This window comes from Microcebus murinus, chromosome 7, assembly GCF_040939455.1.
Source record: "Microcebus murinus isolate Inina chromosome 7, M.murinus_Inina_mat1.0, whole genome shotgun sequence".
NCBI lineage: Eukaryota > Metazoa > Chordata > Mammalia > Primates > Cheirogaleidae > Microcebus > Microcebus murinus.
In genome coordinates, this window is record NC_134110.1 from 20526067 (window position 1) to 20541768 (window position 15702).

A 15702-nucleotide genomic window follows, 5' to 3' on the forward strand; every position below is an offset into this window, starting at 1 on the left:
CTTGCACCTGTTTACATCCTCTGCTATTTCTTTCTTTAGTGTTTCATAGTTCTCCCTGTAGAGGTCTTCTACCTCCTTAGTTAAATATATTCCAAGGTACTTTATTTTATTTGTTGCTATTTTGAAGGGAATTTGAATCTTTGATTTGGTTCTCACTTCTACTGTTGTTGGCATATATGAATGCCTCCGATTTCTGTGTATTGATTGTGTATCCTGAGACTTTACCATGTTTACTTATCAGTTCAAGGAGTCTCTTGGTTGAATCCTTGGGGTTTTCTAGGTATAATATCATGTCATCAGCAAAGAATGAGAATTTGATCTCTTCTGCTCCCATTTGGATGCACTTAATTTTACTCTTTTTTCTGATTGCTGTAGCAAGGACTTCCAATACTATGCTGAATAGAAATGGAGATAGTAGGCATCCTTGTCTTGTTCCAGTTCTAAGTGGGAATGCTTTCAATTTTTCCCCATTCATTATGATATTAGCTGTGGGTTTGTCGTATATGGCTTGTATCATTTTTAGGTAAGCCCAGTCTATGCCTATTTTGTTGAGTGATCTTATTATAAAAGGGTGTTGAATTTCGTAAAATGCTTTTTCTGCATCTATTGAGAGAATCACATGGTCTTTGTGCTTCTGTTTATATGGTGAATTAAATTTATAGTTTTGCGTATGTTGAACCATCCCTGCATCCCTGGGATGAAGCCCACTTGGTTGTGATGGATTATATTCTGGGCAAGCACCTGGATTTGATTGGCTAGGATTTTGTTGAGAATTTTTGCATCTATATTCATAAGGGTTATTGGTCTGTAGTTTTCTTTTTCTGTTGCATCCTTTCCTGGTTTTGGTATCAATGTTATGTTCACTTAATAAAATGTGTTGGAGAGGATTCCATCCTTCTCAATGTTGTGGAATAATTCTGCAGGATAGGCACCAGTTCTTCTTTGTAGGTATGGTAAAATTCAAGTGTGAGACCATCTGGTCCAGGACTTTTGTTTTTTTTGTGGGGGGGGGATGTTTAGGAAGGTTTTTTTATTGCTGTTTTAATTTCAGTACCTGATACTGGTCTGTTCAGGAATTCTATTTCTTCCTGGTTGAGCCTAGGGAGGCTGTGTGTTTCTAAGAAATTGTCCATTTCCTCCACATTTTCCAGTTTGTGTGCATAGAGGTTTTTGTAGTGTTCATAAATTATATCTTGTATCTCCGGGGCATCAGTTGTAATTTCTCCTTTATTTTTCCTGATGGAGCTTATTAGAGATTTTTCTTTTCTGCTTTTTGCTAGTCTAGCCAAAGATGTGCCAATTTTGTTTAGTTTTTCAAAGAACCAACTTTTTGTTTTATTCATCTTCTGTTGTCAATTTCATTTAGTTCTGATTTGATCTTAATGATTTCACTTCTGCTGGGTTTGGGGTTGGTCTGTTCTTTTTTTTTTTCCTAGTATTTGAGATGATTCATTAGGTTGTCTATTTGTGATGTTTTCAACTTTTGGATATAGTCATTTATGAAAATAAAATTTCTTCTCATGACTGCTTTAGCTCTATCCCACAGGTTTTGGTAGCTTGTGCCTCCTTTATCATTTAGTTCAAAGAATATTTTGATTTCCATCTTGATTTCCTTGTTTATGAAGTGATCATTCAGCAGAAGGTTGTTTACTTTCCATGACTTTGTGTAGAAATGAGAACTCCTGTTAGGATTGATTTCTACATTTATTTCATTGTCGTCTGAAAAGATACATGGTACAATTTCTATTATTTTAAAATTGTTAGAGACATATTTTGTGTCCTAGGATATGGTCAATCTTAGAGAATGACCCATGATCTGATGAGAAGAATGTATATTCAGTGGTTTGGGGGTAGAATGTCCTGTAAATGTCAGTCAGGCCCATTTGTTCTAAAGTTCTGTTTAAGTCCATTATTTCTTTGTTGATTTTCTGTTTGGAGGATCTGTCCTGTGCTGTCAGTGGGGTGTTAAAGTCTCTGACTATTATGATGTTGTTCTTTATCCATTTGTTTAGATCAAGTAGAGTTTGCCTTATGAATCTGGGTGCACCAAGGTTGGGTACATATATATTGAGAATTGTTATGTCTTCTTATTGAACTGTACACTTCACCATTATATAGTGACTTTCTTTGTCTTTTATTACTGTTATTGATTTAAAAGCTAAGTTATCTGTAATCAGCACTGCCATGCCAGCTTTCTTTTGGCTTCTGTTTGCTTGAAATATTGTTCTCTTGCTCTTTACCTTTAGTCTAACTGCATCCTTACTGGTTAGATGTGTTTCCTGAAGGCAGCAGATACTTGGCTTGTGTTTTTTTTTATCCATTCAGCCAGCCTATGTCTCTTGAGTGGGGAGTTCTAACCATTCACATTAATTGAGATAACTGACAGGTGGGGCAGATTTCTGTTCATTATATTGGATTGAAATTTGTTGCTTTGTTTTCTCTCTTGAGCCATTATGGTATCTGGGCTTTTATCTTTAGCTTAGAGTAGATTTACATTCATGAGTGTTTATTGTGCTGATCCGTGGGTAACACTGTTTTGAGTACTTCTTGAAGGGCTGGTCTTGTCTTGGTGAATTCCCTCAGTCTTTGCTTATCTGAGAATGTTTTTATTTTTCCTTCATGTACAAAACTTAGCTTTGCAGGGAATAAGAATCTAGGCTGGGCATTATTCTGTTTCAGAAGAGTGAGAATGGGGCCCCAGTCTCTCCTTGCCTGTAAAGTCTCAGTAAAGAAGTCTGATGTTATTTGGATTGGCTTTACTTTATATGTTACTTCCTTCTTTCATCTTACAGCTCATAGAAGAGCCTCTTTAGTTGATATTTTGATCAGTCTGATAACTGCATGTTGTGACATCTTCCTGTTTGCATTGAATCTCCCAGGGATCCTTTGAGCTCCTTGAACTTGTATCTGGAGATTTTTTAGCAAGGTCTGGAAATTTTTCCTCTATTATATCTTCAAATAGCTTGTCCAACCCTTGAGTGTTTTATTCTTCCCCTTCTGGTAACCCTATGACCCTCATATTAGGTTTCTTCACATAATCCCACATCTCTTGTAGGCTTTACTCTTTTCTCTTGTTTCTATGCTCTATCTCTGTGACTGATTTATTTAATTGGAAGGTGTTATATTCAATCTCTGAGATTCTTTCTTCTGTTTGATCTACCCTGTTCTTGAGACTTTCCACTGTGTTTTGTAGTTCCCTGAATTGATTCTTCATTTTCTGGAGTTCAGTTAGACTTTTCTTTATTGTTTCAATTTCTTTAGTGAATTTTTGTTCCAGGTCCTGGAATCTTTTTGCGTTTTCTTTGTGTTGGTTTTCCAGTTGTTCTTGCAAGTCATTGAATTTTCTTACAATCTATGTTCAAAATTCCGCTTCTGTCATTTTGTGGTCCAATTTTGGTTTGTGTCCATTTCTAAGGGGCTGGTGCTCCTTTTTGGAGTCTTGCTTTCCATTTGCTTCTTCATATTTCTGGAGTTCTTTCACTGATTTCTTCCCATCTGGATCATTTGTTGCTTCTTGCCATTAAGTTTTAGTTTGGATAATGGCACACCCTGTTTAGTCTCTGAGCCAGAAGGTGGTGTTTGTGGGTGAGATTCGACCACACCCTATATGATGAGTCAGTAGGTGCCATGAAAAGTGTGTGCAGAAATGTCTTCCCTGTCAATAGGTGGCGCTTGCTCAGAGGAACAGGCTACACTGTTGTTTTTAGGTCTTGTATCCAGCTCTTGTTCCTCTGGAGAGGCACTCTGGTGCCTCAGTTGTTGGGTGGGTTCCAGGTGTGTCCTTATTCTCCACCTCAGTGAGGGTGGTCTGTGAGTGAGTCTGGGCAGAGCTGGGTTGGGTAAAGCCTGCTCTGAGGCACCACAAATGCTGTTAGCAGGGATCAAAATTCTGTTCTCTGCTTCCAGGAAAAGCTGTCAGGGAGGGGCTGGAATGGCCCTGCTCAGTCAAAAAGTTTATGTCTGGGGGTGGGGCCATCTGAGACCCACAGTCTGGAGCAGGCCTCACTCCTTTCCACCCTCCCCAACTCCACAGCTACTTCTTGGCTTCTTCCAGCAGGCCAAACCTCACGCCACTGGGCCTCCACTGGCTGTGATGCTGGCCGGGAGGTTCCCTGTGCAGGATTGCTGCCTGGGCTGGGCACACGGTCCCCCTTTGGGAGGAGGGTTGCCCTCAGGCATGCTGATTTGCCCCTGAAGGCACAAACGCAATATTCATGAATATTCCTTCTGTGCCCCAGGTAATGTGATACTTGGGTGCATGGGATCTATTCTGCAGGTCTGACTTCTTGGGCCAGGAGTTCAATCCCTAACCCCACCAGAGAGAGGAGTGCCAGTCCTAATTCACCCATGGGGAGTCCAAACTTGGTTGATGTCTCTCAGCCTCAGGGTCTGCCCTGTTCTCCTGGAATCAATGGGCCAGCAGCACCTGGGAGGGCTGGTGGGTAGGAAGCTCACCATAAGAGTACCCCTCAGTCAGCTGTAGGGCCCCAAAAGGGAAGGTCTTGTTCCCTGGAGATGCCTCTGGGTGGTGGCTATATCATCTCTCTCAGCAGCCACAGATAGGGAAGGGGAAGGGGAGAATGGAGCAATATGGTGCCTGCCACGTGGCTCGGGTCTTTGCACATGGAGGTGCCCCGAGGGAGTTGGGAGCCTGGTGCTGTGTGCGCTACAGGCTTGCCGCTCACTGGTGGTGGCCATCTCTGGCGTGGTGTCTGCAGGTCTCTCCAACTGCTGGGTAGCTCACCAGCAGTCCAAGATGCAAGGGAGGGGAAAGTTGACTGTTCCACCTCCCCTTGCCGCTGGTCTCCGGGCTACTCGGGAGGTCTCTGCTTCCAGTTCTCTTCTGCAACCTCCTCCTTGGGAGTCTCCTGTGGTCTTAGGTATCCATCCTTCCGACCCTCATCTGATGTATGCTCATCTGCTAGCTTCTTTCTTCTAATTTCTCCTAGAATCTGTCTTTTCTGCAGAGACACATTTGCATCCTTCTTGGCCTTCTCCTGTTCTGTCCACTGGTTCTCTTCTAGAGTATATTTTGGTTCTTTTGGCCACTCGGGTGCCAGCGAGATTTGGCACTGGGTTGGAGTATTATCCTTGGTACATCCTCAGCTGGCTGCATTTTTGGCTACTTGATCTGTCAGCCGGTTGACAGTGGTGATTGTATCTGTGCCATTTTGTGCCCTCAACAGTGGATTACCACAATTTATTTTGGCTTCCAAACTGCTTCTAGCAGTTGAAGGATTCTGTCCCTATTTTTGGTCTCCTTTCCACCTGCAGTCAGCAGGCCCCTCTCCCTGTGTATTGCCCCATGGATATGTATTGTTACAAAGGCATACTTACAGTCTTTGTATATGTTTACATTCTTACCCTGGGCATGTCTGAGGACTTGGATGATGGCTAGTAGCTGCTCCCTTTGTGCCTACCACCCTTGGGGCAAGGGAGCTGACATGATAACCTCTTTGACTGTGATGATGACTGCAAAGTGGTCCAGTTGTTTCCCATTCTGGACAAAACTACTGCCATCCTTGTAGAATTCTAACTCTGGTGCTGATATAGGGCCATCTTTCATATATGGCCATCTGGCATAGACCTCATCTACTGCTTCCATGCAATTGTGGTCCAGGGGCCCTGGGTCAGTGGGTAGGAGTATCGTGGGATTCAAGGTCTGCACAGTCTCCAGGGTAACCCATGGATTTCTGCATAGCAGTTCTTGGTATTATACTAACCAGTTGCTTGAGTGCCACCAGTGCCCTGAGGTGTTCATTAGAGATATTACTATGTCAGGGACTCACACACAGAGGTTCTATTCCATTGTGAGTTTGTGTGCTTCCTTGATGGCCACCATTGCGTGGAGGCAAGGTGGCAATCCTGCACTACTGGATCCAATTATTTTCACAAGCCTCTGGTCTCTGCCAAGGGTGTACAGTTTGAGTCGAAACACCCAGACCCATTAGTTTCTTCTCATGTACAAACAGGTTAAATTCTTTGGTGAGGTCCAGCATTCCTAGTACATGGGCTCTTTGTAGTACATCTTTTATTTCCTGGAAAGCCCTTTCCTGACCCTTGGCCCATTCCAATTATTTGTTTTCAGGCCAGTGTATGACTTTGTACAGAGGCTTGCCCTTTAGGGAGAACCCTGGGATCTAGATGTAGCAGAATCCAGTGATTCTCAGGAATTCTCTGAGTTCTCTCTGATTGGTCAGTCTGGGAATTGTACACATGGTGTGCCTCTGCTCATGTCTCAGTGTCCAACACCCCTGAGTGATGTGGAAACTGAGGTACTTTACTTTTCGCCTATAGATCTGTGCTTTTTTCCAGGAGACTTTGCATCCTTTGTCAGTGAGCAGTTGGAGCATGCACCAGGTTCTGTGGTGGCAGTCTTCTCTGGTTAGACTTGCTAGAAGGAGTTCATCGACATATTGTAGAAGTGTGCAGTGGGTTTCTTCTCCTGGAAAGAAGATTAGGTCAGTGGCTAGAGACTCGCTGAATAGAGTAAGTTAATTTTTAAATCCCTGTGGTAGTCCAGTCCAAGTCAGCTGGGTTTTCCTTCTAGTCTGAGGTCCTCCCACTTAAAGGTGAAAAGGGACTGGCTCTTTGGAGTGAGCTGCATGCAGAGGAAAGCACCCTTTAAGTCCAGTCAAGAGAACAAGGCAAAATCAGGAGTAATGGGGCCCAGGAGTATGTATGGATTTGGTACCACTGGGTGGAGAGTTACTGTAGCCTCATTAATCAGTTGCAGGCCTTGGACAGGCTGATATCTACCACTTTGGGGCTTTTTAATTGGCAGGGGGGAGTGTTCCATGGGGTTTGACATTCCATAGAAATCCTCTTCCAGATGAGCCTATTGATGTGTTCCTTAATTCCCTCTCTAGCCTCCTTGGGGATGTGGTACTGTCATCTTCTGGTCAGTTATGTTCCTGGTTTCATCTTAATCTCCATGAATGCATATTGGTGTGCAAGACCAGGCAGTGGGGGCGGGGGTTGTCCTCCACCCATGCTGATGGAAATTCTTGCTGGAGGTCAGGTGGGTTCTGTTCCTCTTTGGCCTGGTCATATATCTTCCATTCTGAATCCCAGCGCAGGGTGGCTGCCAATATGAGAGTCTCTGGGGCACTGAGTGTGACACTCAGGGTCCTTTCCAGGCGGAAGATGATCTGGGCTTCCAATTTGCTCAGGAGTTCTCAACGTAGCATGGGAATGGGACAGTTAGATATGTATAGGATTTCATGTCTTATTTGATGGCCCCACCATCTGGCATATCCAGGATTGGCAGAAGGGTTGAACTACTCAAGTTCCAGTGGCTCCCACAATGGTGATTTTCCACTTTGTAAGTGGAGCCACCAGGGTTGTTACCACCGAATGTTCTGTCCCAGTGTTCACCATGGACATTATTGGTTGGCCTCCCACTTCCATTACAATCATAGGCTCCTGGGTGCCCAACTGTCAGGTAAACCCATTGGTCCAATTATGAGTCGACCCTCATAAGACCGATGAAGTCCTGGGTCTCTAGCTCCTGCTGGATGGCTCTGGTCAGGTTCCTGTTTGTTGGTGGGTGGTTTCTCTTGTTGGGGCAGTCATACTTCCAGTGACCAATCCCATTTCAATAGGTGCACTGGTAAGACTTCAGGGTCCCTCATCTCCTAGGTCCTCCTTCCCGTGGTGGGCCAGGTCTTTTGGCTGGGTCAAGTTTTCCAAGGGAAGTGCCCAGGATAGCAGCTTTCTGTTCCATTTTCTTGTCCTTCTCATGCTAGGCGGTCTGGTCTTGATTAACATAGACCTTCTGGGCCACTTCCATCAGCTATGTGATATTCATTTCTGCAAACCCATCAAGTTTCTGGAGTTTCCGTTGGATGTCAGTATGGGAATGTCCAATAAATCTGGCATTTACCAAGTATGGGAGTGTCCAATAAATCTGGCATTTACCATCTGTTGATTTTTGGCCGCCTCTAGGTCAAAGGGTGTGTAGACTCGTAGGTCTCACAAAGGTGCTTGTAGAATTTTCTCAGTGATTCCTCTGACTTCTGTCTGGGTGATCAGAGTGACTTTGTTCATATTGGTTGGTTTTCTGACTCCCTCCCAGAACCTGGGAGGGAGCTTCCCTATACCTTCTGAGTGCCTCAGGTCTGCTTGGGTAGTTGAAATCTCAATCAAGGTTAGTCTTAGGTGATTCTCTCTACACCCACTGCTCCAGGTCCAAGGTCCCTGCTGGAGCATGGTCCTAGAGCCACGTCTGGGTCCCAGCTACAATATGGTGTCATTCTTCTGTGTTAAAAATGATCATAAGGAGCTGAAAGCAGTCTTCCCAGATGGGATAGTGGGTCTGAAAGATGGATTCCAGGTCAATGAGGGCCTGAGGTGTTTCAGAGTATGGCAGAGTGCGGTGCTTCCATTTCAGTAGGTCAGTGGTGGGGAAGGGCTTGTAGTACAGGACCAGCCAACCTGGTTGATCGACCCCATCACCCATAACCTGCATTGGACTTTGCACCTCATGCAGGGGCATCTGGAGGGTAGAAGTTGGGGCCTGAGCTGACTGTAGACTGCAGTTGATGGGAGTGTTGGCACCTGTTTGGTCTGGAATTGGCAGCCAAGAGACTGATGGTGTATGGTGGATTCGGGGTTACTTCAGGAGGTATCACAGTAGGGTGGTAGGGCTGTGGTGTTGGATACTCTTCAGAAGCTTTTTGATAGATGTGTTTGGACAGTTTGGAGTCTCTGGTCCTTTGGGCCACAAAAATCCTGCTCTGTTCCTTATTAGCACAAAACTGGACACAAGGATGCATGCTCTAAGCAATCTCTAGTCTTGAATCTATGTAAGGGAATTGGTCAGGGTGGCTGGGAGTCTCAGTCAGGACTCCCTGAACTGCTTGCATGGTGGGAGGAATAAGGTTCTTGTTGAGGGCCAGTTGACCCAGAATGTGTGCCATTGGTGTTCACAGGGTATCCTAAGTCAACTGGGACTCAGTGTGATGCTCTAATCTCCTGTGAAATCCTTCTTAACGTTTTTTTAGCATGCATTTAAGGACTGTAGGCTTAGATTCTATGCTACCCATCCTAGACCTTTGAATGGTGTCACAGCTTACCATACAAATGTGGGGGTGAAGTTCTCTGGTGTCCTCCTGGCTGCATCCCTGGCAGGAACTTAGGCATGTCTTGGCTAATGTGTGCCTGTATAAACTCATGGTCATTCCCTTTAGGGGAGTGAATCACTGCTATGCCATACACCACCACCACTGCCACAGAACCGCAGGTGAGGACCCACTCAGGTTCCATAGCTGTAGCCATGGAACTACAAACATTCACTCTTCACTCGCTATTTCAGACAAGCAAAGGTTACACATTCCTGCCCTGGGAATTCCCTGCACTCGAGGTGATCAAGCTCCTCTTCTGTCCTCTCATGGGTGTCACTCGGAGGGGTTTTGTGACCTTACCTGGTCTGATGCCTCCAGACTTGATTTGACTTGTCCATCCCTCCAGCATGTCCAGTGAGTTTGGGAGCCCCAAGGAGCAAAGATATTCTGCAAAATGGCGGTTGGCATCAGCCAGTTCACTTCTGTTCCTGAGGTTCCACCAGTCACCACACCCTTCCCCAACCAGTGGCTTCTACAAGCCAGCCCGTTCAGTTTCCCAGTCAGGGAACAAAAATATTAGAGCAAGTGTTACAACAGGTGGTTCCAAGGACAAACCAAGTGGCACACAGAGAGTCAGAGAATCAAGGTTTATTCGCTGGCACACTCAAAGGGATCTCGCCACCAAATTCTGAGCCCCAATTACGGGGGTTTTTCCACATTTATCAGGTTGAGGGAGTCCAAGGGGTGGTGTCTCAGGTGGCTGATGCAATTGGTGAAGCCAGGTAATATGTTAGTATTAGGTGAGGGTCTTCTGAGCGGTGGGGTCTCAGCTGGCTGATGCAAAAGATAAGTATGATTGCAGAAGCCACATAGTAGGTTCTTATTAGATTGATGAGAGTCTTCCTTACCATTACAATGTTAACACATCTAAACTTTAATAACAGTTTTAAAACTAGTTCTTTTTACCAAATGTTACCAAAATCATGTGAATTAGAAGGCATTTGAGTTCTTTCCCACATTCCTGATAAGATATTTCAGTTAAGTGCTTATTTTTTTAAGTCAATTAACTATTGCATTTTTATATATTTTGGGAGTGAAATGCCAATACACATGAAACAGAGACACAGAAACATGCAAGCATACAGACAGAAGCAGAATTTTTATTTGTCACCTTTTAAAAATATATATATGTTTTAAATTGAGACTCTCAATCATTTATTTACCTATTTTATTGCTGTAAGCAATTGTTAGCTAGGCAATAATTTCCCTTCTAAGAAGAAGACTCCTAGATAAAACCAGGCAGAAAAATTACATTTCAAAATACAGAGCTAAGATTTTAAGCCTAAATGTTGTACCTTCATGTGCTCCTATCAAGAAAAAAATAATAATATAAGAAAGAAAAATAGGTTACATGCACATTTTCAGTTTAGGTAAGATACCCAGGAAAAGTACACTAAACAAAGGTAAGACTTGTCATGTAAATTTCAAACTGTGGCAAGAGTTTCTAGTGTCTCAGTCCTTTCTCTCAGACAAGTTTATTAACAAAATTTTCTTTTTGTATACATAGAAAATATTTTATAAAAGGGATTCAAGATATATGATTGAGGAGAAAGAGTTATGGCTTATGCCTGCAATCCCAGCACTTTTGGAGGCCAAAGTGAGAGCACTATACCAGGCCAAGAGTCTGACACCAATCCAAGCAACAAATCAAGAACCCCATCTCTACAAAAGGATAGAAAAAATCAATCAGACATAGTGGTGCCCATCTGTAGCCACCTTGTATGTTGAAGCAGGATAATAAGATTCATTCAGATTCCAGACCCAGAACAATTGAAACTTTCAAACAAGTTAAATTCAAGCATTTCCTAAATCAAATTTAGAGAGCTTACAAAGCAACTCTGTGGAGCTTCAGAATCTGAGAGACAACTTACAGGTTCCAGTTATGGGCTCAACCTGGGGGGTACCTCAGTTGTCCTCTTGGTGCTCTTTGAGGGTTCCTAAGAGCTCTCTTTTGGGATCCACTTCTGAAAAATGAAATTTGAGAGTTTATTGAGCAAAAAAATAGTCCACAAATAAGATGGCTAACTTAGAAAAAAGTTCAGAGAGACTATGTAGGGGACTGACATATATTTCCCTAGTTTAAGAATTAAGTTTAGTAATGTACGTGCTCTGCCCAGAGCATTTAAAAGTAATATGTTCCAGACAAGGCCCCTATTGCCTTGAGGCATAACAAAAGCAAGGTGTTGCCTAGAGGCATAACAAAGGACCTGAGCTTCAAGTAAGCAAGCTGAGCTACCCGACCCCACAGCATTGGGGGTCTGGAGGCCACACGATAAACACCCTATAAGATGGCTGGTTAGTCAATGACAGGTAAGACCCCTCAAGGGAGGGGTGACCTAAGCCATGCACAGACGCCAGGGTTCAGCCGAAGATCTTAGGGGGTCACCCTAAGAGAAGCTGAGGATGAGAAACGCCCCTTGTGGCTCACCTTGCCCATCCTTGCTAATCTCGATCCTTTATCTATGCCTAGTGCGTAGAGCAACCACCTTGAAATTCTGAGTCAGGGAATATCTGCTTCCCTAAGGCCACATGTTCTGGAATTTATGGCTATCACTGCCATGCCTGGGTGGTTACGTACAAGGAACTAACTTTAATCTTTTAGAGTATAAAAATAAAACGGACCCGGTGTCTTATTACTTGAGTCAACCGTTTGTACATGTGTCTGCATTTTTATTTGTGTTCTGCATTTGTGTTTTGTGTTCTGTGTTCATCCTCTGTCCTGTAAATGGGCCACAACAAGACTACAGAGCTGCCAAGTGGTTAAGGAGGATCCATGGACAGTATGGTGCAGTGTTTGCCTTCAACAGTTGACTGCTTTTATTTGTCAAAGGTTCAGAGATTGGCAAAAAGGAAGGAGCAGAGAGGAATGAAAGTAAATGGAGCCAACTCTAGCCAGGGCAAACAGCTAATAATTTTGCTTTCAAACATTTTAACCAAAGTGCCCTTCTAAGTTGCCTTAACCCAGTTTATTCCTTAATCAAAGAAGCAAGGAGTGTCTCCATAGAGTTTAAAAAAAAAAAAAAAAAAAGGTTCATGAGATCTAAAAAGTCACAAAAATGTCTCAAAGGAAATTTTCACGAGCATTAACAAATGCAAAAGTTACACTAATACTAGACTGATACTAGTTAATTCCCTGCCCAAGAATCAAACCTAGGCTGCAGAAGTGAAAGCTAAAAATTTTAACCATTAGATTATGAGGTAAACTTCTCCTCTGCCATTCTTCCCAGAGGAGCAGTGTTCAAAGCATTTTTATGTGTGTTTTGGACCACATACTTGCATTTCCATTTTGCAAAGAGAATTTTTAAGGCTAGCAGAATTGTTACATGTTCCTTTAGTTCTAATATTCTTATAAATACAAGTAAGACAATTGTTTAGAATAAAGGATCTTTATAATGAAGTTTTAAATTTGGGATTCTTTAACTTAATGGGTCCATTTTTGCCATTAATTTTTAATGATGTACTTAATTTAAAGTGCATATCAAAGCCAAAAGGCCTTCCAAAAATTTCAAGAGTGTTCTTCTAGACAGACTCTATATTCTTTGTCCAACTAAGGAGAAGTCTCTCTAAAACAAGACTTTGTCTATAATATGGGAAAAGCAAATCAAGACTCATGAAGGAGGCAAAATACCTCCAGAGAGGCTAAACACTCTGGAGAGAGAAGAGGAGTTCTGTGCATGCTTTGAATAATCACTAGGATGTACCCAAGTTCCAGAAACTGTTTCTATACTGTAAACATGTCCATGCATCATGGATTGGCAATGTCCCACCTATACGGACAGGGTCAGGGATGGCAAACAGTCAAAGAAAACTGAGCAGACACTAGAAAATGTCTCTAAGTCTGCTCCACTGGTAAGAGGCTGCTGATCAATGGGCATATGCCTATTAGGGCAATCTTAGATGAAGCCCCAAATTGTACCCACCCAACCAGGTTCATTTGCCTGCTGCCCAAGAGCAAGCCAATATGCTGAGACATCAGGATTTGCAGCAGAGAAAGAGTTTAATCCACATAGTACTAAGTAGAGAGACAGGAGAAATATCTCAAATCTATTTCCTCAAAAATTTTGTAGAAGACTGAGCGCTAAGAAGGGGTCATAGCCAGGTCAGCCTTAATGAGTGGAAGCCTTTGTTGCTCAGCACATGCACAATCTCCAGTCCTGTCACTGCAGACACTTTGTTTATTAGCCCATTGAGAAATGTGGGGAAAGAGGCTAAGTAGTATTCTCAGAACTGATTATTCTCTCCACTGATTATAAAAGCCCTATTCTGCTGAGATAAGATTCTGATGCACATTCAGAACTAAAGTATAATGTAGGCTGGGGAGTTTGTATACCTCTGAGGTAAGACAATGAAGTTGTACTTCTGGTTTTGCCACTGACAGCTAACTCCTGGTGGATCTTGTGGACAGAGAGGGAGAAAAAGGCATTTGACAGGACAATAGCAGCATATTAGGCACAAGGAGATGTGTTTATTTGCTCAAGCAGTGAAACCACATCTGGAACAGCATCTGGGATTGAAGTCAGCACTTGGTTCAAATAATGGCAGTGCACTGCATTGTCATTCTCCAGGCTCTCTCTGTCTTTTGCATAGACCAGAGAGAAGAGTTGACTGGGGACATGTTGGGAATTACCACTACCACAACTGCATCTTTCCAGCCCTTGATAGTGGAAATACTCTCTGCTCTACCTGTATGGAGGCAGTTTTGTTTTTATTTGCTAATTTCCTATGTAGGACAGCTCTAATGACTTCCATTTGAACTTTCTACCATTATTGCCCTCTCTCCACAGATTGGGAACCAATGTGGGAATTCTGCCAGCTGCTATATCTATTTCACCTGTACATTCTAGAACTGAGGAATTGAACACAGCATGGATTCAGGGTTCTAGTAAAGTGACTTCTTCATTAGGTGAAAAAGGTGAAACTTTATTGGTCTCCTGACATTCCTACCCTCTACTCTAACTGCAGGGCCACAGGGACATTTCAGGTCCCCTGTAATCAATATCAGTTGAGAAGCAAGTGCAATGTCCCTAAAAGTTCTGATTATTTCCCAAAGCACAGTTACCTTGATAAAAGTTGGCATAAGTCCCTTTCGGAAAGGATGTGAGAAAGATCAACAATATACACTTTTGAGAGTGTACCAGAGTCCTTCCTGCAGGAAAGCCAGTTGCTGCTGCTTCTAAGATAAAGGTCCTGAGAATGTAAACTGCCTCACACCTGAGAAATGATTGAGGAATAATGATTATGTTTTTGTGATTTGATTGGGAACTTTGTTCACTTGACCTGCATTTTTTCTGCTTATATAGATCAAGTGATAATTTATTAGGTCTCCAATCTTATTTCACTTCTAGGAACATCATAGTTAACTAGCCAGCACGGTAGGTCTACACAAGTCAAACTATATTTGCTGTTGCTTTGCTTTTGTTGTCCATGGTGGTAACCAAGCCCACATTGCTTGTGATATTTGAGTGCCACTACTTGGCCTCTGTAGCCTAAGATCCAATTATTTACATGGCATGAAAATTGTTCAGTTATGCATAAATATAAATATGCATATATATATAATTTCAGTGTTATTTGTATCTATTTAAATTAAACGTGAATTCTTATTAATACTTCAACATTACATGAATTGTTCTATTTTCATTTCTTTGTAAATCTAAGAGTGAGAAAGTTGGTCTTCTTAACTCTATCATACCATCTGGACGTACATATGTAGTGGTTTCAGGATTAATAATTATACTCTCATAGGAAATAGCTTAATCAACTAATGTTAAGTGATTAAGTACAACTCCTTTGTTCTTTAGACTCATTTAGGAGAAGTATTAATATTTCCTAAATTACTTATATCAGCCACTCTTTCCCTACTCCATTCTGTGAGATAGTTTCATGGATTTGTTACAAAGTTTTATTATTGTGTCTGCATTTCTCCCTGGGTTCCTCCTATCTACCTAATCAGCATTTTAATTTGCATGCTCTTATGTTCAGCCTTTCTGTTAAACAATTCAGTAGGATTATTCATTAACTTATATAGGCATGTGTCTGATTTGAGCTCTCTGTGTTTTCACATTTGTTCATCTTTCTCAGTTTGGGTAAATATCACACTCTCTTGATTAGTAAGTTACCTCATTTAATAATAATTTTTCACTCCTGAGCCAATGCTTAAACACTAGACTGATCTTTAATGAAGAAAGAGGCATAAATGAATGCCTTAGACCTACACCAACGTTAACTTTGAATGAACAAGTGTGTTTAGAACATTAAAACATTACTGTTGATCCATCATTATCTGACATTTGGGCAATCCTCCCCCAAACACTCCCTGTATGATTTTTATCATGTTCATAGTGAATTTTATTGAATGCCATGTCTCCTCTTTTATTTTCTTGATTTCTTGAGTCAAAAAGTCCCAAGAGGGGCCTTTCTACTTCACCATCAGCAGCCGACGGTGAAAGGTACTTGTAGAGACACAACTGGGTGCTTCTTGTACAAATTCAGATGATGCAGTGGGCATGGTCTTTCCCTCTAGAACATGCTACCAAGGAGTGTGTGGCAGCTGGTTATCCCTGATAACCTCCCTTTC

General features: G+C 42.4%; 2 long non-coding RNA genes across 10 annotated transcripts in view; one reads left to right on the plus strand and one right to left on the minus strand.

The window, feature by feature from the left end:
- Positions 1-11006: 11006 nt before the first annotated feature.
- The window catches only part of LOC105871323 (uncharacterized), a 41702-nt gene continuing 37006 nt past the window's right edge, over positions 11007-15702 (minus strand). The window contains exon 7 of the long non-coding RNA XR_012920107.1: positions 11007-11089. This is a non-coding gene — a long non-coding RNA (uncharacterized LOC105871323). The remainder of the gene's footprint in view (positions 11090-15702) is intronic.
- Positions 11083-15702, plus strand: part of LOC105871321 (uncharacterized) — a 139270-nt gene continuing 134650 nt past the window's right edge. For all 9 annotated transcript variants that reach the window (XR_012920102.1, XR_012920098.1, XR_012920106.1 and 6 more), the window contains exon 1: positions 11083-14037. This is a non-coding gene — a long non-coding RNA (uncharacterized LOC105871321). The remainder of the gene's footprint in view (positions 14038-15702) is intronic.